This window comes from Pipra filicauda, unplaced genomic scaffold, assembly GCF_003945595.2.
Source record: "Pipra filicauda isolate LSUMZ 115617 unplaced genomic scaffold, ASM394559v2 scaffold3_size10097308_pilon, whole genome shotgun sequence".
Lineage (NCBI taxonomy): Eukaryota > Metazoa > Chordata > Aves > Passeriformes > Pipridae > Pipra > Pipra filicauda.
This window is the reverse complement of record NW_024104532.1, coordinates 6,446,918-6,469,698: the sequence shown is the minus strand read 5'-3', so window position 1 is coordinate 6,469,698 and position 22,781 is coordinate 6,446,918.

The following is a 22,781-nucleotide window of genomic DNA, read 5'->3' as shown; positions in this document are numbered from 1 at the left end:
TAAAATGGAGCTTTTCCTGCTACTCTAGAGTCTAGCTTAGTTTAGAGAAAATGATCTGTGCTAATGAGATCAAAATGCTGTTACCTAGAACAAAAATAAAATTTGTAATAGAAATTCTTCTCCAAAGTAATCCAGACAACTGAAGGAAGCATTACTGACTGTGAGAAACCAAGCATACCATCATCTACACGGGATTGAATTAGACATTCATATAGTGCTCTCCCCAAAGCTTTTCAGAACAGTAAAACAACTGCCAGAATAAAATATCTGGTAATATTTTAATATTAATCACCATAAATTAATTTTATATTAATACACTGAGCAGTACTGCTGCTGGAAATGCAACGAGTGGCAGTGAAGTGATGACTCACAGAAAAGGCCATCGCTCCTGTTACTGTGTAATTGGGTGTTAATTTATGGGGCACTGGGATCTGGGAGCAACACATCCAAGGTCACTGAATTCCAGTCACCACTTGCTCTTCTCCATCACCCAGTGCCCACCTGAGGGGCTCCTGGTGGAAAGGCTCCTCACAGGAGGGTGGGCTGTGGGCTGAGGGGTCGTCATCAGCCATGCTCGGGTTCACTGAGGAGAAGAGAATACCTTAAATGCAGAGGATGGTCTTTTAATTCACAATTAAAGGATAACTAGCAGGTATTACTCTATCAATTAATAACCTGTACTTAGGAAAGGGCAACAAGGAAAAGCCTCAGAGCTGAAGGAGATAAAAAAAAGCCTATCCATCGGAATAACTTGACTTGGTAGCTTTAAATTAAAAAATTGAGCCGAGCTACTCTAGACTCCTACACTGCTGGGACTCAGAACAGTTTATATATATGAACTAGCTCCTCAGAAACATGAGTCTCACCAAGGTGAAGCCCACAGTGCAGATTCCTGCATACCTGACCCTTTCTTCTGGGCACAGTGCAGCGGGGATGCCGTGCCAACCCATCCCACTGCATCGGCAAAAGAACAGCCACATTCCAAAATCCTGATTTCCCATGCAATCTTGAAATAAAAGGGCACAGCAGGGACCATCTTCATGATCAATCAGTTAAAATTTTAATAGCAACGCTTGTGAACATTTAATTCCTACATTGAGCAAGCAACAGTAGCTCCATGTTTGGGGAATGCAAACCTAGGCAGCACGAGGCAAAGCCATTACTTGCCTGCTTTTTAATTCCAAGAAAAATCTCCAATATTTATTCCTCTATTGAATCCACAGTCCAGTAAATTAATGATTAGCTTTATAGGAAGAAGTGGATAAGAGGATTTTCCTAAGTATTTGCCTAAGGCTCCTACAGTAAAGTCTAGATGGAAAGAAGGGTGTAGAGGAAGAAAAGCATTTTCCTACCCGTATTTATGGAGAATCATTATCATCTTATCTTGTGACACACGATATTAAACAACTTGATCATAGAAATCATCCCCCAAAGCCAGAAAAGTGAAATTATTGCCTTTAAAAAAAAGAAAACAAAAAAAAAAAACCCAAAGGACAAAAACAACCCACACCAAAACCACACAACAAAAGCAAAACAAACAAACAAAAGCCCCACAAAAACAACTAGCAAACAAAACAGAGCTCTAGACCAGAGACTTAAATGGTTGGTTTTAAACCTCTTTTGGTTTTTACCTAACAAGGTCATCTACTGGGATTCTCTGTCTCAAAATTTGGTTCCTGGGGACTTCCCTCTTGTCACACAGTAATTAATCACACTGAACTCTTGGGTTTTTTACAAGACATTAAAGAAAATTCATTAAAAATGGAAATCAATTAATGCTGTTTTTACAATATGCAACACTTCCCATAATTGGATTTGCTCACGTTTTCACATTTGCATGATTTTAGTCCCTAAGACTGAAGAGCACATTTACCTGTTCACTCAGAGCTGCCTCGAGACAAGGAGAGCAGCATCAGGGAAACAGCCTGTCACTGCCCCAGGAACTCACCACCAGAACAAGTGGCACAGGGACCCCAGAGACACTCACTGGAAACATATCTGTCCACTCTTTCCTTAAAGAAACAGCAGTAGGATTGGGATATCAGCCTGTGGTGAGTGGGATAGCAGGACAGGGTTAGGGATGAGGGCAGCTAAGAGAGGATGGAAGGGTTCAGTGATAACAGAGCAGGACACAGCAGCACTGCTGACCCCTCTGGTCCTGGTACCATTAACAAGAGGTGGACCACAGGTACCCAAATGTGTCACCCTGAAGTCCAACAGGGATGAGTATTCACTACTTCAGTGACTTGTCAGTGCACATCTCCAGAGAAACCAGCTGTCTTACATATCCTTACAGCACTTCTCTTACAGCCCTGCCTTAAATGAGAGCATGGATGTGCTATTTCTGTCCTTGCCTGACTTGGAAATCACCTGCATCTCTTGCAATAGAGTGTAACTATAAATGGCTATTCAGCAGAGTCTGTTGTTTTCAACACTCCCATGCAAAAAGATGCTCCCAGGGGGTGGGAGGAACATAACTTACAGTATATACTTTTTTTGGAGCTAGAAGGAGTTTTTCCTCCACTGAACTCCAGCAGAATACTTATGAGCTCCCTGAATTTCACAGAAGTAAAAAAAAAAAAAAAAAAAAAAAAAAAAAAAAAAAACTGAGTAAAAACCTCAAGTAACATTTTTAAACAAATTCCTGAGGCATGATGCCCCAATACCTTTGGAGAGGTCTTTCTGTGGCTTTATTTACATCAGCTACTTCCAGGCTGCCAGCTAAGGGCCTACTGCAGAGAGCCACCCATCCCTGAACAGTCATCAGACCCACACATAACTGCCCTCCTGGTACTTCCCTTTTCCAAACAGGAAAACAAAGTTTGAAATAAAATTTACTCTTTGCTCTCAGCAAGAACTAATGCTTATCAAACACTCTGGGCGAACACAACAAAATCACACTGGGTTAGGAAAGGGCTTTTGCAATTGATTTCCCAGTTTTCATACACAAAGAGGGATTTCAGGAACATCTTCATTAACCTGCTTGTCTACAAAAACACTCACCACTCCCCCTCCAAACTGTCTGTTTTTAAAAACCAGCTGGAAGTAAGTAATGGAATGGAAAAAACACTGTATATGGTGGCATATTGTGTCATAAAAGAAGGTCTGGACATGAAGATTTTGACAATTAGCCATTACTGGGAACTGCCCAGCAGCAGCAGCGTGGTGTTTGTAGCTGAAGCTGCAGCACAACAGTCCAGCAGGAGACTTGGGCTCTCAAATTTTTCGTGCTTCTCCTACCTGGCAACTGGCAAAGCCTCAGACAGCAGAGACCTGGCTCATATTTCATAATTTCTGCTTTCTGGGTCAGGGATTCAACAGTGACCAGCAGGATGAAATACCCGGGCTCTGGAATACTTTCAAGACTCCCAATTATGTCAGTCAGTGACCAAACAGACAAACTTGTAAGAGCCTTAAATACCTAATGGAAATAGCTCCAGGAGAAGCTGCATTTCCACATTGCCTGGAAAAATACTGAGATATGATGAGCCACAAAGACAGGGAGTTCACCCCCTTAAACCAGTATTTTATTTGTTTCTAAACAATTTCAGTCAAGTTTTTATGTCAACAGGACCCAGGTCCACAGAAAACCACGTTACCACTGCCTGCAAAAAAAAGGAAAATATCCTTTAGCTACTACATAAATACGAAATTTGTTGACAGAGAGGAAGTTCAATGCTACTCTCACTGGAGAAAAAAAACTTTAAAAGCTGAAGTCTTACATATTACAACACAGTCACACAGTCTGTTTTCCTTTTTTAATCCCTACACTTGCTTCCTTAAGTAGGAAAACACCCTTGAAACAACCCATGTCTCAGAAACCACAAATATCACTCCCTATTTTACTGACAGAATGAGGTACATTTATTTTCACATATTATTGTGAGAAAAACAAAAAGGCTAAATTCCACATCCCAGATGTGTTCCCAAAGCCTTGCAGTCAAACTCCAGACATCTTAACCCCACCAAAAAGAGGGTTTTTCATCCAGCTGTTACTTCTCAGTTCCTCGCTAGTGGCCCCATCCCCTGACAAATCCTTTTGGTTCTGCACTGCACATTCACCTGTCCAGCACCCCCCAGCTCACAGAACTGAAGGGTTTGCAATGATAGCCCTGTATGTACAGTTAGATCTGAGACAGCCTACAGGTCATGGAACCTAAGGCTGTAAAATTCAGTCCACGAAGAGCTCTGGGCTTCTGCTATTTGAATTCAGCCCATTCTGGAGACACTTGGAGAGTGTTCAGCCCCAGGGCCTGGTCCCTGTGTCTTGTAAGATGGCTCTATCCTGTCACACACCATCCATTACGAGCTCAGAATCCTAAAAAAATGAAATATCTACTGATTTTAAAAATATCAACGTACAAATCCTGTAAATAGTCTCAGATTCTTGATTTTGTCCAGTTCATACAAAATATGAGAATAATACCAGGCAGAGCAAAGATCCTAAGAATCTTCATTAAAAATCAAACTTAGTTTCTAGTGCCAAATTTCACATTAAATGCTAGGTTGACATTTAAAACACCTTTTTGCACAAAGGGCACTGTTCATAATACAAAAAATTAATTAACCAGATCTCACACGCTTTTATGTATTGTAATTCATGGATTACCGAGATTCATAATTGAATAATATGTAGATGTCACCTAAAGGTACTAAACCAATTCTCCTACTTGTAATTGCCTGACTAAGTAAGAATGACACTAACTTGAGCATTTTCTCTCTGATTAAGGCTGCTATAGATTTGCGGTTGCCTCTGTGTAATATAAATCAATAAAGAATAATTTTCCAGGCAGTAAATCAATTGTCAGTTCACAGACCCTAATACCTCTGTGCGGGATTTATTGAAAAAATGAATGGCAGGCTTGTTAGTGGCTGTACAACAGGCTTGAGAGGCACACAGTGCTGGAAGGGTCAGTCCATTCCATACCCTGGGGCACCTGCCAAGCTCACTAACTCTTTCCTTGCCTGTCAGAACTGTGGGGGAAGTGGAAGAAAGGTGAACAGGCCTCTTAAGTGGAAGAAAGGAAAGGAAATTTAAAAAATTGTATTTGCTTTATGCTCCTCCATGCCTGCATCTTGGTGTCTGGATGTTCCCGTTTGTCCCATGAGATTTTAAGGCGAGGGTGCCACTATGCAGTGCCAAGCTGTCAAACTATTAGTGCTACAGAGCTGAGACTGGCATTTTAGGAGTTAAATTACCTGGAAAAGCACCAACAGAAAAGAAAAACATTGGAAAATGCTAACCTTATTAGATCTAAGCATTTTGAGTGTATATTTTTGCCAAGACTCCTTTTATGTATTTCTCTTCTTGGCTTTTACACAATACTGCACTGTTACAGGATACTATTGCAGACCCAATGGACCTCTTCCCAGATATATCATGGTAATGTTCATGTTGCCACGTGAAAGTTTGTTGGGTTTTTTTTTTTTTGTGACTAAAAACCAGTTTTAATATATCTCAATGCCAAAAGAAATGTGCCACATGATAAAGGGCTACTGCAAAATTATATCTAGACAGGCTGAAATGCCACAAGTGCCACCTACCAACATCTAGGGAGTCAGAGAGCATTCATGCAGACCACACCCCAGGACTAGACTAAAACTTTACCTCCCTTAGATCCTTCTTAAGGGAGGTAAATGAATCCTAAAGACACTCAGTGAAAACAATCTAACCATGAACAACAGGCACATTCTTTGCTGGCACAGGACAGAGACAGCAAAGATGACTTTACCTCCTTCACAGGCAATTGCCAATGGCAAGTTTGGCCCCACCTTAAGTGAGAAATAAAATTAGAAATAAATAAAAAATAAAATAAAAAAAAAAAGTTTAAAACACTCCACACCCCAGAAAACAGTTTTTAAAAATGGTTCAAGAATCTGATTTTTTTGATAGTCAACCTGCATCACTCTAATTCTCTTCTAAATCACTTACCATTGCCACTGATGTCACCTTTAAAAATGAAATATATTTGAACTTTTCTCTGTACAAAGAACAATGGGCGCTCTGTTTCTTAAAAAGCAGCAAAAAGAAAAAGTAAAATAGAAGCCCTACACATGGAGTTTTATACACACAGAATTTTATGCAGAGAACGCAAAAATTATGCCTTATGCCAGACTATTATGAAGAAAGAACTTGTCATAAATTCAAACTCAGGTTCATTTCTCTTACACATAAAATAAAGGTTGAGTGCAACCTTCAAGCAAAGGGGACAGAAAATGTGCAGGCATTGTAATATCCACACTCTCCCACGGTGCTGAGAAAATAGGACCTTAATTATACAACACTGTTGTCACCTAAAATAAGAACTTATGCTCCCCCACTGGTTTTTGAAAATCCGTTCCACCCTCAATTCAGTATCAATCCCACATTGCACAGTCTAACTTCTCATCCTGCTTTCAAGGCTTGCTTTTTTTTGGTACTGTGAATTTCCTGTCTTTGCTGGGAAATAAATAGAATTGGACAAAAAGCATTCATTAAAACCCATTTCTCAAGCAAAGTGGGCCTTCAAAAGGAATATTCTCCTCCCCTCAACTCCTGCCATTTCTACTGACATTTTTCAATAAAAGAGTGAGATACTATTTAAAACCAGTTTGCAGATTCTTTTCATGAAGGTAAGATCTCTACATCTCATGTGAGAGAACAGATTATTTAGGGGTTCTAAGAAAAAGAAGAAAAAAGCTACGTTCAAACTATTAATTCATATGTATTTGTCTTTTGCCATCTATTAAAATTATTTTCTTACAGGCAAGTGTTCTTCATTCTTCTTGTCACACAAGGATGGTATAGTTTAGGTTGAAAGGGAAGTTTGGAGGTCTCTAACCCATTCCCCTGCCCAACACAGGTCCAATTACTTCAGCTTCCTTAGGGTCTTACCTAGATGGGTTTTGAGTTTGAGAATGACATTCAAAAACCCTTTTGGGCTCCTATTGATCACATCAGTCAAGAGAGAAAGAAGAGCAAAGCACATTGCAAGGAGAACTAAGAAGGCAAAGATGAGGTGTCCGGTTCCTGGTGCAATTACAGTTGCTGGATGTCATTCAACACCTGCTCAACAAAAAATGGAAACACTCAGTGCAAGGACTGAAATCCTGAGCTGTTCAACAGAAAGGGGATTATGACCATTTCCCTCTGTTCCTACGGTCATGTGGTAAAAAGTAACCTTACCTTCAGTTGTGACAGTAAATCTGAAATGATCCAGAGCTGGGGTGAACCCCCTTCTGAAGCATCACCTGGAGAGCCTGAGGGCTGAAACTGTGTCCTGAAGGACAGATGCCAAAACAACCACAGACTGAAAATCTCAGTCTTGTGCTTTCTGCCCCTCTTAATTCTTCTGCAGATCTCAGTCCAAGAACTACAGAAACTTTGGGAGGTAACGAAGGTCACCGGGGCTGGCCATGCTGCCATGCCCACAGAAGCCCACTCCACTGACATTCCTGCAAGTTAAACTCTTCTTGAAGATTTCAGAGGGTTGAACATTTCCCATGGCACAGAGACTCAGAATGACTCCCTTCTGCTAAACTCACACTTCCTGCACTCACACTCAGCAAAAATAAATTCTTGCTCTTGATAACAAATGATGCCTTTACACAGGGTCTGATCTACAGCCCACAAAAGATGTTCCCACTAACACAAAGCTTTGAAGTAGCTGGCTAATTTCTGTTATTTTAACCATACTTTTATATTGAGCACAGTATTAAACAGTCTAACACATCCAGATGGTTGGATGACTTGCCTGAGATACAGTCAATATTTTCTTTTTAATGAGTTTAAATGCCTACAGCTTTTTTGCTATAATGGGCTCATCACTTAACAGCAACCCAATCTACCATTTTTTATGCATGTACATTACTTTTAATACTTGATCACTCAAAATAGTTCAGAAACAAGAGAGAAATGGAAGGAGATCTCATCTGCAAAACTAATCTTGTTGCAAAGACATCCAAGCTGGCAAGGGATTTGAACTCAAAAACATAACACAAGCCTCAGGAAGCTTCATCCAATAATTTCAGAGCTGAATTTAGCCTTATTTTATTTATCTTTAAGGCTTTTGTGCGTATTCTCGTCTATAATTTGCACTTCGCCTTGTTCATTATTGAAATAGCACTTCAGTACATGTCTAATCAAAATAATTACTACAAATTGTTTAGAGCTGTGAAGCACGTGGGACTAAGTTTGCAGTTCACAAGTCTATATAATCACACAGAGAGCTGCTCCAGAGACTTTTTATAAAGTAATCAAATTGTGAAACTTAGCAATGGAATTGATTTTCTTGTCAGAAGATCTACATCACTGCCTGGGATGCCAAACCACTGATGAGAAATTCATTCACCTACAAGCCTGGGAGCAATCACCCGCCCACCAAAACATTTGAGGAGGTGGGGGGTCTGCTTTAAATGAGTCACCTAATTATCTGCAACACATTGGTGCAGCAAAACTGAGGAATATGCATTTTACTCGACAGTTTCTTTCTTTTTCATTTCTCCTTGGCACTTTTTCCTTCTCAAATAAAGCCCCTTCTTTCATGCCATGTCAGAGAAGACACATGATGAGTTGTAGCATTCACTGAGGAGCTGCTTCATTAACAAGTGAGTTATGTCACATCCTTTCATACCCTGCTATGTGACTGCAACATCTTGTCAAGACAAACCCTAACACAATGCATCAGCCCAAGTGGATAGAGAGATGCTGCTTTCAGAAGCCCGCTGTCATGACAGCATTTCTTTATTTTTTGTTCTGCAGGTTCTGCTTGCTGAAGGCTGCACAGGTCCTTTAAATATACCTTGGCAGGTCCCACACTGACCCCAAACATCCTACTGTTACCCACTAATAAGTAGCCACGTGGCTTAGAACAGTTTGAAGTAAAACTGCAGACGGTACCACCATACCGTACACCAACTATTATTCCTTCTCAGCTTTTAATTTGGAATTTCCAAATGCAAACAGAAAGCAGGCTATTATTAGGGGCTTCATATTGTAGTCCTGATTTTTCTATTTCCTGTATGGTCTTTTGCATGACACTTCACCTTGCCCTGTCTGCTTTCCAGTCTCAATTCAATATGTAATATAATACAGTTTCATTCCTCAAGTCTATTATAGGAATGCACAGGTTGTTAAACAGATTAAGAACTTTTTCGATATTGTCTCACACTCTGCTTTTCAAGCAGAAAAATTAGCTCTCTGATCAGCAATTTCTGCTGTTGTTTTTCATTTTACAATTGCTGAGCCCTTCATGAATATCACCAGTGCTCATACTCTCTTTTGGTGGCCATTTCCTTTCATTCCCTCTCTTCTTTCCAATATTCCACTCTAACCTTCCTCTCACCCCCATGATCCATTCACTTTTATACTCAAGTCTGTGCCAATATAGAAGAGCCTGAGCAGGTTCCTATTGCTGTTGTAGATCTGTCTGCTTATTGTCTCAGACTATTGCAGTTTCTTCCCCACTGAGCTACCATTTTAACCAGTCTCTTTAAAAAAAAACCCAACCAACTATTACATTAAGAGAGGCTCAATCTTGTCCTACCTGAAGATCACTTTTACAAAGGCACAGGTATTTCATGCCTTTCTTTAGTTACTGTTCAGCACAAGGCAAACTTTCATGTTTTTTCATAACCACTTTTATTACATCTTTCTCATTCTCCCATTTAAATAAAAGCCCTGGAAACCTATGGTTTCATAGCTTGCCCGCAACCCACAATTTATGGATGCTACTTGCAACCTTCAAAAGCTTTAAAAAATAGCACCAAATCTATTATTGTGAATTACAGTAATTGCAGCAAAGATTTAAGAGGCACTTTGAGAAATTTTGATTTCATGGTAGCTTTCTGAACCCACTTCGTTGGCATCTGGGGGAAAACGCAGTAATTTTTTGTGAAGGAGATTTTCTTACTGCCTTTTCATATAGAGTCTCAATTGAAACTTCAGTATCCAAATTTCTCTTAAGAATAAAAATCCTGTGTTTCTAATTCCAGCTGCAACAGAGGCAAAGATGGTACAAAGACTCACCTCAGCTGTATAAGAGTAACCAGAAATCCACCCTATCAGCCTTTGGGGTCTCCCTTTTCTTCAACTTTCTAGGAATTTCTTTTTCCAACATTTTAAACTGAAAGGCCTGATGTGGGCAATATATTCTTAGATGAACAATCAAAACTGAAGTTGGGAATATGCTAATGAGAACAAGAGCAGGTTTGGGCTGAAGAAGTACAAATTCATTGATATATAGGACTGGAAGAAACATTCAAGGAGCTCTGCAGCTTCCCTTACACAGCCTGACCTCTGCCATTATTTGTAGTACATTATTGTGCTACTGGTAAAACACAGTAATTTTTTCAGCTTTAGATGCCATCCAGATGTTTTCCCTTAAATTCAGCTTAGACCACCTCTCTCACTGAAGCTGTAATGTTACACTTAGTTTGGAGGAAAGGGAATTACATTTTTGCTTTCAATTTTATGTAAAATAGGGGACGATTCAAAAGTGGTAAGCTTTTTGTGCGCAACTACAGTGGCATTAGCAGAGTCACACAGTAACAGAAGCATCTTGTCCTCAAAACACAAGCAACTTGTAGGAGGGAGAGAAATGATCGCTGGAATCATTGGCTTGGCTTCTGATTTGTGTGCTACTTGCAAGGCAGTTTCATTGATGGCTCATCAAGTTTTAAATTACTGGTATGGGAGCAATCATGTTGTTCAGATACTGGAAGGATTAGCTATTACCATAGGAATAGGATCTGAATCTCACTCTCCTGTCTCTCTTCCCCTTCCCTCACCTCCCACACCCTCACACCACAGATGTTTGGATGAACCAGCCTGCAGAGTCTTGCTTATACTGATCTTCAAGTAACAGATTCAGACAACTGCTCTACTGATAAGGGTCCAACACAATAGCATTAGTTGGTGTTAAACTTAGTCTTAAATTTCCTGTTCAGAGGGTTTCAAAGAGACTCGTCTATCAAAACTGCACTGCCATGATCCTGAGCTTTCTCCCTTCCCTGCAATCACCAGCTCCAGGCAGGACAGGACTGAAACAGATGAGAAAAAAGACTCTGGACCTCTACCTTCAACTTCTCAGAAGCAACAAATGAAGACCCTCCTTGGTTCCTTTGGATTAAAAGAAGTCTTGCAATCCTTCTAGACATGCAAATTTAAAAAACAGCCCCAAAAGTAGGCTATTTTTTCCTTTGGTGATGAAACGTTCATTAACCAGAGGACAGGTAGGAGCAAAATGGACAGAGCTGTGCAGAGAGCAGAAAGCAAATAGATGCTTAGGAAATGTTTCTGCTTGAACAGTAAATGCAGTGAAATCTATGGCATAAAAGAGAACATGTCAAATATTAACAGTCTACATAAATTCTTGTTACAACAGCATGATGACAGCACAGTAAAGGGATTCTTTCCTCACTCTCCTTCATTTCTTTGACTGTCAGCACCAGAGAAATAAACTTGCCTGTTTCAGAGGCTGAGCTGGGCTGCCTCTGTTACTCTGACATACCCAAGTCATGCCAGCTCCCAAAATTGTCTTCCTCTACTGCACTGATTTACTTCAGTATCTCCTGGAGCATGGCAGGGATTGTTGAATAAGCTCTTTCTGAAAAAAGCACTATTAACAAACACATTTTTTCCTCCAGGTTTGTTGGTTTTTCTTCTCCCAACTGCTCTCCTAATGAAAAGATAACTACATTGCCAACATACTGTAAACACTAGTAAGTACTTCTGCTCTGTTTTGTATGATTCGGTTCATGCAAATTTTGCCATTGACAAGCAAGCCTGCTCTATCCAACAGTATTTCATTATTTTAATTTCTCCAAATGCTGTGGATTTTATTATTATTATTATCATCCAATAGGTTCATTTAATAGGTCACCTTAGGAAGAGTAATCTGGAGACCCCTCCTCTGCCTGGCAGTAGCTTAAACTACAGGACAAATCTGGTTCTATCAGCACACTTTTTTTTCCATCTAACAATGGAATGTATAGTCAGGAAGCTGCAGCTTATTTTATTCCTCAAGGAATGTTCACCACTAACATATGTTAGGTTTTCAATGGCCTTACTCCTTCCTTGTTAGCAATATACTGTGGAGCCTGGAGCAACATGCTTCAGTTCAGAAACCAGCCAACTATCACTGCTTTACGAAACAATTCTGTTGCTGAATCAATATTTTCATGGCCTCCAGCTACTAGAAATGCCAGTATTTTTAGAGCTGCCAAAACACTGAAATGTCATTTTCCAATCAAGGCCTGGATGATGATCACCATTACACCTGTATAATTGGATGTCAGCAGAATCACTCAGGATTTGCAGATGGATCTGCTCAAAATGCAGCCTCGTCACCTTATTTATTCTCTGCCTTGTCTGTGAAGGCATTATTTTTAGAACCCCTGATCTTGAGGGAAGGTAAGAAGCCAGAGGCCTGACTCCTATTAGGACAGCCATTATTGCTTCTTAATGCTCCACTGACCAAGCTCCTTGCAGGCTGTTACAGTTCTGCTGCAGCAGTGGGTAGGAACATCATCAAAAGAGCAGATGACTCAAGCTGGTCTGCTGACCAGACCCTCCTCCCAGCAAAACTCTGTGCTCCTTTTGATCTTATTCCCTAGCTTCCCTTCTGTCATTTATTTTCTCCTCTTCCTGTAATATCAGCCAAGTTTCTGGCAATCGGTTACATTCCTGGTAGGACTCCTGTAACTTTCTGAAAGCTGATAATCCAAAGAACAAATCCTTTACATAGAAGTTCATTTTTTACTCTATTACAGATGGTTTTTTGTCAGTTCATACCTTGTTACATAGTTGCACACACGGGAAAGACACAACTTTTAAATATGACTACTGACAGCGCGGGTTGTAGTGGGGAACAGCAACTACAATATATCCACAAAGATAATGATTAATGATCAGATAAAACTTAAAGGAAGTAGGGGAAGGAAGGAACAAGTAATTGGTTTTGTCTCCCACCTGGCTACACCCTACTACTCTCATCATCATCATGAAGTGTAATAGAAAGGGAGTGACATGAGCCAGAAAAGAGCTCCTGCACAGAATAAAGGTCAGATCAAACAAACCAGCCCACAATCTCTTGGGTCAGCAGATAACCAGCAACTGAAGAGAGCTAATTAATTAATATTTTTGGTGCATGACCATGCTCGTCAGTTTTAATTGGTGACAAGTGAGCAACCAAAGAATTGTAAGTGGAATTTCATTTATCTGTATAGGGCAGATCAATATTCACTCAGCACGCAACAACTCCTTGCATCTCAGAGGGATGAAATAAATTGTCAGTCAGCAGCATGCTTTTGTTATTGTTGTTTTGTTTTCTGGCTAAGTTATTCACCTTCTCAAAAGGCCCCTTGAATTGTTTATTTCTTCACAGGCATGCTGGTTAGGGCTGAGGTAGAGTTTGTTTCCTTCACAGTAGCTGGTACTGGGCTGTGTTTTGGATTTGGGCTGGGAACACTGCTGATAAAACAGTTATTGCTGAGCAGTGCTTGCACAGAGTCAGGGACTTTGCTGCTCCTTGCCCCACCCCACCATAAGCAGACTGAGGGTGCACAAGAGGTTGGGAGGGGACACAGTTGTGACAGCTGACCCCAAAAGGTCAAAGGGATGTTCCCAACCATGGCATCCTGCTCAGCAATAAACTAGGAGGAAGGTTGTCCAGGAGCTGCTGCTCCAGGACTGTCTGGGCGTGGGTTGGTTGGTGGTGAGCAATGGTTTCCATGCTGGGAGGGGGAAGGATAAGTGGCTGTGTGGTGTTTTGTTGCCAGCTGGGGTTACACCACGACAACAATGCATTCTAACAACGGCTGCTTTGTGACTCTTGCAGTGAACAGAATTTAAATTCAGAGCAGAGCTCTAGGAAAACAGTAAGCAGTGCAAACAGGAGAGGGCTGGAAGAATTTACTTCTTTTTCTGCTCTTCAGATATTGCAATGGCCTCCCATGGTATAAGGGGCACTAATTGAATTTAAGGGATGTCATAAGCAAGAAATTCTCCTGCTCACTTCATATTACAATGAATGCCAACTCAACAGTCCTGGCAGCAGCAGCAGCACCAAAGGAGCACTGTGGAGCTGTAAAGTTCACTGATGAGTGTTAGCTGAGGCCAATCCTGTACAGCAGCAGGGAAAGTTTCACAGGCGTTCTCTTCAAGAGGGTACAAAAATCAGACTATGCATTTTGCAAATAACCACCCTTGACTGATGCCATTTTTCAGTGTCACAGAAAATTTAGATTTCACTCATTGCTTATAAAAAAGTTCAACTGTGTATTTCAACAGTATACTAAAAAATCTAGAATCAGTGTCCTGGAAACAGAGGTAATTACAAATAACATTTCTACATTAAAGCATTTCATATCCTGAAGTATTACCATCTCATGAGTCTAACTTCATTTTTACTAAAACATAAGTATTCTCTGCTTGTATCAATTCTATTACTAGTTTCAGTGCTGAAGAGCATAAAGCAGACAAAGATACATAATTCATACAATGAAGAGCCCATAAAGACAAGCACCTGCAAACCATGACTATGACCATTAGTATCAATTTGACTCCACAATGAACACAGAGCTCAAACCTGCAGCGTGCTCAGCGCCACAACAGGACCTTCGTGGTGATTCAAAGTGTCACCTAACAAAAGGCAATTTGAGAAGATCAGAGGGGAAGATTCTCATGAATACAGCAAGACTAAATGATTACCCAGGGAAGTTAAGTGTTTTGCAATGTTGCATTATCTTTGTTAAAACCAACACTACAGAAGAATTTCCTTGAAGAACTGGGTCTCAGTGTGGATTTTGAATGATGAGATAAGCAACACTGTGATTCTGCACAGAAAGCCTCCAAACAGAGCAACATGGCAGAAAGCTTCAGTTAACTGGCAGGAAAAAATAGAAAGGGGTTATGACCATTAACGAAGTATAAAGAATGTGAACAATGCAATAAAAGATTATATAAGAAAAGAAACCGAGTAGCAGAAGATGTAAAAAGGCTAAAACAAAATAAGAATCTGATGAGGCATAAAGATGGGGTTCATTTAGGAGAAGGCATCATCGGCAAGATGTTCAGAGCTGTTGCATTTTCATATACATTGGAAGAGGCTGATACAGCTTTGATTGCAGCTTGCAAGGATGCTGCAGTAATCGAGGTGGTAAATTAGGAGAGCCTGCTTAAAAGTCCTAATGGCAGAAAATACAAAAGGGTAAACAAACTTATACTACCCAATTTTGATTGTGGCACATTTCTCATTTGATTCAAATGCTGTTGAGTTTACCTCATATCTGAGGCAAAGCATAAAGAACGCAAAAAAGAGAACTACACTGAGGAAAAGAAATGGATTAATCTCTAACAATTATTTTAGAAGTCAGGGAGAGAAATACAAATTGTGTATCAGCTGTAATTTATGTTAAATGCAGCTGTAAGTGCCACGTGATATGCCTATATCCTCAAAAACAGAAAAGGGAAAATATAACAGATGTTGCTGCTGTAAAACATTAGGCAACGTGAATGACACTGTTTGCTTTCCTAAATAAAAATAAAAAGAGCAAGAGAAATGAACACCGAGGACCTAAATTCATAAAATATTAAGTACCTCACTCAGTTGATATAGCATGTGACACCCTTTCTTGCTGCAAATCTCGCAGCTGCTGTGGTAAAAGAAAGGAAGGAAAGGAATGGGCATTAGTGCAAAATGATGGGGCTTTGACACAAGTTATAACAGGGGGGAGAGACCCTAAAACCTCTAATTTGGAAGCTTTCAGAAAATTTGGGGTTGCAGAGCTTAAGGTGATAGCCTCAAAGAACTCTCTGTGGTTGTGTTATATGGGGAGGGAAGCAGAACAGCATTTAAGTCTTGACATGGGAGTTATTTGGAAAAAATATCTGAAGGCTTTTCAGAAAACATTCAAGACCTTTGCTAGCTGAAGAACTACATCTGTCCCAAGAGACTTCTCTGAAGGGCTTTGTAAATAAGATACTGGTTTTTATCCCTCTCACCTTCAAGCTGGTGAGAGTGTTATTTGTACCGCAGCACTTGCGAGTGCGCTTGCGGCAAGTTCCCAAGTCCTTCCCTCTCCAGCCTAATGACATCCCGCTCGTTTTACTTTCCCAGGACAAGGCACATCTAGACAGAATAAGAACTGCAAAGAGCAGGTTTGTAGTCAATCAGTGAGATGCAGAAGGGGGAAACAAAGAGAAAAAGCAGAGGAAAGCCTTCACAGAGCTGGAGTCTGGGTCACACAGCAGCAGTTCCCAAGCAGATGGACTCTTTGGGGGGGTGGGGGTGGTTGTTTGGTTTTTGAGGGCTTGGTTGGTTGGTTTTAGTGGTTGTTTTGGGGTTTCTACTGGACCTTCAGAAATTTTTAGTGTTCTTTTAATCCCCCACAATTTCTGATTGCTATTGTTTGCTCTTTCATTACCTTGAATTTATCTTCACAGAACAAAGGCTCCTGACTGCTCCAGTCCACCTCATTGTGTGCCACTCCCTCACTCCAGTGACAGAACATGGAAAGAAGCTAAAGACTGCAGGATCCAGGTTCTGCTCTCACCTTTCCCAAGACCCATGGAGCAGGGGGATAACAACAAACCCAGTCTTGTGTTTCTATGCTTTCCCACACCTCAGACTCCTTCGACAGAGAAATTTGAAGATTACTGGCTCATTTTTATGCCCACATATTCTCTCCTCCACACGTTCTCTTTTCCCTGAAATCAAACTACCAAAAAAAGCTTTGTAGTATCACATTTGCACCATTCAGCAAAATCTAGTAAAGACCCACAGTAATTGCTGAGAAATTTTTCACTTTCTCCCCCAATAAATGAAATTCCCGCCTGCCGCCTGCATATCCTCCCTCCCCACTGAGCCAGTGCACTGTGGTAATCACACCAGTAACATTCAGATAGAGATCAAGTGACACAACCAGCTCTATCTCAACTCTGACTTTGAACTTCACATTTTACTTGGATGTACATTTTTTCCTCTAATGAAAACTGCTTTTAGATAACAGCAGAACTACCCCAGATTCAGATAGGAAAGGATGGAGTCTAATCCATCTAAACACGGGAAAAAGGGTTTGCTGTGTTATGCTGTCCTTCTTAATATTCTCTTTGAGTTTAAGAACACTGCTAGAACCATTTATATCCTAAAAAGAAAAAAAAAAAATCACAGTTTCCTCAAAGGGGCAGTACAGACAATATGCTGCTTCTCCATCAGCCTTTCCAATAATGGATTCATACTCCTAGAAACACCAGTCCTGTACATATACACACAGTCCAAACACTGAATAGCTAAAAAACTAATACTGACTATGGCAGATCCCAGGGACTTCCTGAGCTGTACAGAATGGCAGTGCCATTGCTAAACAAAGGCAAATAGGAACATACATCCTGGTATACAAAGCCAAAATCTGGGGTTCCTGTCCTTGTTACACTTTAACTAATTTGATTGAACTTTCTGACTCTTTTGGGTTCTACTTTAAGTCTTGCTTTATCGTGGAACATTTATAGAAGAGGGAGCACTTGGGTTTGGTTACTAAGAATGCCAAATGAGGGGGGGTACAACAACCAAGTTTTCATGGAAGTTGTGTGTGGACACCCACAACCACTGCTCTCCTCATCACTGCTCTGTATTTTAACAATGAAGACTTTGGGGATTCTGGAAGAGCTCACTGACAATGCAGAGCCTGAATAAGCAAATAGCTGTTAACAGGCTAATTTAGAGGGGCTGCTTGTGTAGAAAGTGATTCCACAGCCATGAGTAATATTAAAAACACATCAATACCCTCTGTTTCTGTCACAGAGGTGGAACCTGCTGACAATCACAACCCCAGTTATATAAATTAAGTCCATGACTTACCATGAACAGGATTCCAAGTTTCCTTGTAATCTACAATCTAGTGCTATAAAATTGTATTCATCCATCTCATGCTGCTTTTATTGATATGAATACTTATAGATTGCCAGCACACTTAGAGCAAAGACATCCCCAAATGAAGAAACATATCAGCTTATGTTTCAAACCACAGCCTGTGCCCTCTGATTCACTGCTTGCTCTCCCTCTGCTCTCATATAACAGCTCAAACTTGGCTTCTAAATCAGCTGCTGAAACAATGATGCTGCAGCAGGGAAACACTGAGGGAACCAACTCTCCCCCTGGAAATCCAGTCAATTAAATTTTGCCCAGAAGGGATCCAATCTAATATCAAAAATGCTGCTACAAAAGGGTAAATTCCCTGGAGCACAGGGTTAATGATTTAGAGCATGTCAGGCTGGTCCAGAGCAGTGGAAAGGAAGCCACACCTAAATCAATAAATAAATACATAGGGAAGCAACCAAACTAAATACCTGTAGTAATTAAAAAAATTACCATGCAGACATACTGCTGTAATTGGCACCCTATTGATGGGATATTCAAATTTTCCTGAAATCTCACCTTAATGCCTGAATATTTTATTTCCCAAGATCACTGCAACATAAGCCACCAAAGAGTCTGTTAATACCCACAAAAACCTCAAGCATAAGTCAGTCATCTCTGAAAGCTACTTCAGTTCCTGCTAGGAGCAGATGAAAAATGTTTTCACACTCAAAATGGAGACTGAAGGTTGGATGTCTTCTTTACAGCTCGTAATTCACCCTTATATATACCTTGTAACCAGTATTAAAATACAAGAACCCTTGTAGTCTCTGAAGTATTTATCTGTGAGATCACAGTGAAGTAAAGGTATCTGGTGATATGAAGAACAAGGTTTTCTAAACTTAATATTCCAGATCCAACAGCTACAATTAACTACACTAAAGTACAAGTGTGTTTCTTTGTTTTTAATGAGTCATTTTTATGTTTATCTCACCACAAGTGTCACATAGGAGTCTGTTTTTTACAACTGCAATTAATTCGGTATGCAAAAATTAACAAAGCTTTTCTTATATGAAAGCAAATAAATGACAACATTCCTAGATTATGCTGCTTCTGAGATTACTTTTAAGCAGACTTTTCTGTCTGTCTGTCTGTCTAAAAGGGTTAAAATTAGAAGCAAAAAGGTTTACACTTTGCAAATGCATCTAAGATATAAGTGAACCCTGTCTTGGATAGATCCTTCTGAGCCACAGCTGAGCAATACTTAGAAAAAGCCTTGTTCAGACACAGAGCAGCAGAGGAGGAACCCCTTTTAGAATCATTAAGATTCAGCACACATTTGAAGAGGCAGGAAAGATTCTATCATGATTTACTTTCTGGACAAGGTCTCACCATTAACACTTCCCAGTGTTCTAGTTCTCTATCTGAAAAAGTGATTAAAAGGTAGTGTCAAGATATTTTTTGCAAGGAATGATGGAATCTACATCCCAAAATGTGGATTTTGGAACATCGGTTCTCTGAGGAGAAACATAGAACTGGTATTAGAGCAAGAAGCATCTTTAACCATCAACTCAGTGCTTGAAGCATATCCTCAGGATATGGAAGACTCATCCTGACCTCTCTCTTCTTCTTAAGAGATAACAATTCTCCCTCTCATTAAAGCATCAGGTGCTACCATACTAAGTAATGGATCTTGGACCTTCCACTGGCCATGCTTTCCTTCTGACAAAGTAATAAAGAATTAAAAAAAAAAGTAAGAATTAAAAAAAACCTCCCTTGACCATCTAGATAATATACATGAGTATACATCATTGGTGATCAAACAAGAAATACTTTTGCTTGTACATTTTCCATTTATTCATAATGAAAGAGTTCTACCTAGACAGAACAAGGGCTTATCACCCAGAATGCAACAGCTCAGATTCTCTTCCAGAAGAATTCACATCTGCCCTTTTCCCATTTGTTCCCAGCTCAGTTGCTAAATTAAGTGATTCAACACAGTCACCCTTTCCTATCTTGTGTGCACTACTTAATAAGATGTTATAGCAAGGACAATTTACCCACTAGAACAAGAACCATCAAAAGCTCTGAGAGAATATTTTGAACTATTGTCCTCAAGCAGCAGGAAGAACACACTAAACACGTGCTTCATGTCTATTGCAGGAACACCAACAGCCTCAGGAAGCCAAAAAGGCTGAACTACTTCTTTGGAAGACAAAAATGTCACCAGTTCTTTCCTTCAACAGCTCTCTCTGATGATTATATATGTGCAACATATCATTTCTTTGTATGTATTATAACTTTTCAACTTCTGCAACATAACTTTCAAATACACTTGTCTAAGAAGATTTGGAAAACCATAGTAATATTATAACATAGGTGGTAACTGTGTTTATTAGCCTTGTTCTGGCTGAATTCTCTTCTCCTCTACAAGCTGCATCTAACAAGTTAATTGACTGGAGTTAGTTTCCAGGATCATTAGTAGACTTTGCTAAAGCCATCAAAATGAAAACTCTGAGTCTTGGGCAGGTTTATGTCCAGGACTGAAAAATATTTGGCCATTTTGCCAAATTAGTTCTGTCATCCTTTCACAAGAATATTGGATATTTTTGCTCTGTCAAAAAAGCATCTATTTACATACTTGTAAATAGATCTACACAAAAGACTTGCTGTGGGAACTCCCCATGCTGTAATTTTTGGCAAGATATTATTTATGCTATTTATGTAGTCTGAATTATCTCAGCATCCCGGTGCTCCACTACAGGTTGGGACACAGGGAGAGTTCAAAGGAGCTTCCAAGCATTAAGATCAAGGCCCTGAACCCATGGTCTCTTTAAGGTGAAAAAAAGACAATATTTCACAAAATGTATTTGGAGAATAAATGTCTATCAGAGAACTGCTAGTAAAAAGCAAAACCCTGTTGATAAAGGACAGGACCCACTGACTCCTCTTTCTTTGTGACCAACAGCCCAAGCTCGATCCTGCAGCAAACAAGAAAGCCAGGACTGAGCCTTCAGGTGCTTCAAGGGAAGGTCTGATGCTAAAATAAATCAGTCCTATGCTGTTAAGGGGAATTAACATAATAGTGATGGGCAAGGTATAAGAAAACAGAAGTCAAACCAGCAACAGAACAATCAAGTAGCTAGATATTTGTTGCTATGGCAACCAAACAGCACATGCCACAAAGCTTATATGCTAGAAAGGGCCTCTGAGAAATTACAAGCAGAAATGAGAGAAACTGCAACCCAAACAGGGGTTGGGCTACACTAGACTTGAAAAGTAGTCCTATTGCTTATCTATTCGTAAGGTCATGATATGGAGACCATAGGTATGTTATATTACCTGCTGGATAGGTTCTTCAGGAGCATCTATGGCACAGGGAAGTCGTGTTCAAGTTTGGTAATAAAGGCATAGCATGAATGAAGATGACAAAAGGAAGTCTGAACTATAAATTAAAGCAGACTGTTCAAAGACACTGCTGTATCCCATTTGACAAAAATCTTTCCTTGGATTCTGTGTATTAGCAAAACCAACTATCTATTGGTATCTTAGTGCCACACTAACTCCCAGTTGAAAATCCAAGTATGTCTTGTAAAATCTCTATTTACTGTCTAGTAAGTGTCACATGGAGGATTAAGATCTAATTACTACCTTTTTACTTCTCTCTTAGAGGTTTGACAAGTTCTACAGGCAGCATTTGATGCTTCTGTGAAGTGTCAGCAAGGAGAAAAGGCACTGGTGATCTAAGACATTACAACCTACATCACCTCAAGACACTTCCACGCCTAGCTCATTAGTCTCTCCAGTATTTTTCACCTCAGATCACCCAGGTATTTTAGCTTTCTGCAGGTAGTCAAACAGACAGAACTTTTATTACTTCTCTCTTTGAAAAAAGGGAGAGAGAAGGAGAAACAGCAGCCAAGGGTCTTTTACTTTCAAGCAGTCCTTCCAGGTTGGATATTTAATGTTGGCAGTCATACTGTAAGCTCATTCCTTTAGAAAATTCCTAGGGGAGGAAGCTCTACCAGAAATACTGGCTGAAACAGTAACCCTTCATCTTTAGGGTCAAAGGAAAAACTCTTCTTGTAAGCTCAACGAAAAATGATCTGATGGATACGAATGAAAGTGGAAAAAAAAGTTGCCTGCTGTATAAACAACTCCAAAGTAAATAAAACCCTTGAAGGAAAATGACAAAGTTACAGAGTCAAGGGAAATAGCAGAAAGATAAATTATCTCAGGAAGCCAGAGTCACTCCTGTGCAATATGTCAGTAGCAGAACACAAAAAGGGTTGAAAACCATGGCAGGTTTCAATAGATCAGAAAAAAAAAGTAGTAAAGTCTGACCCAACAACTGTGCCTTCTCCCTCAGAAACAAGCAAACAAACACAAAATAACAACAACAAAAAAAAACCACAAACAAGCCAAAACAACTTTAGAGTAAACTGCCACACTGGAAATTAAAACCTAATAACTTCTCAAACCATTTCAGACTATGGTGCTTGTGACAGTGTGTTAGAGGTGCTCATTTTAGACTGGCAAAGCAGATAAAGATCTCACTTGAGAAATAAAAAAATGTCTAAAAAGGTACAGAATAAGAAAGTTCAGCACAAGAACTGATGGAAGGATGGCCAGTAGGCCCAATTCCCTAAAATCAAAATGCATTTATTTTAACAGAAGGGATCTGGATTTACAGTGCTTAGCTGAAGGGAGTATTTGGACCCGTTAACATCGATTTGAAAGGAAATAGCTGACTTAAGAAACAGCAGTAGCACAGGAGTTTGCTGATGCCGAGGAATGTAAACATCAGATTTTTTCCTGTTTCTGTGGTGATATACAATACTGACAGTTGTAAACACAAATGGTTAAGGAGATTATTTAATAACAGCATATATTCATGTGAGTCCCATTTTATCATAATACCCTGCAGTATTATTTTGTGTGTAAAGC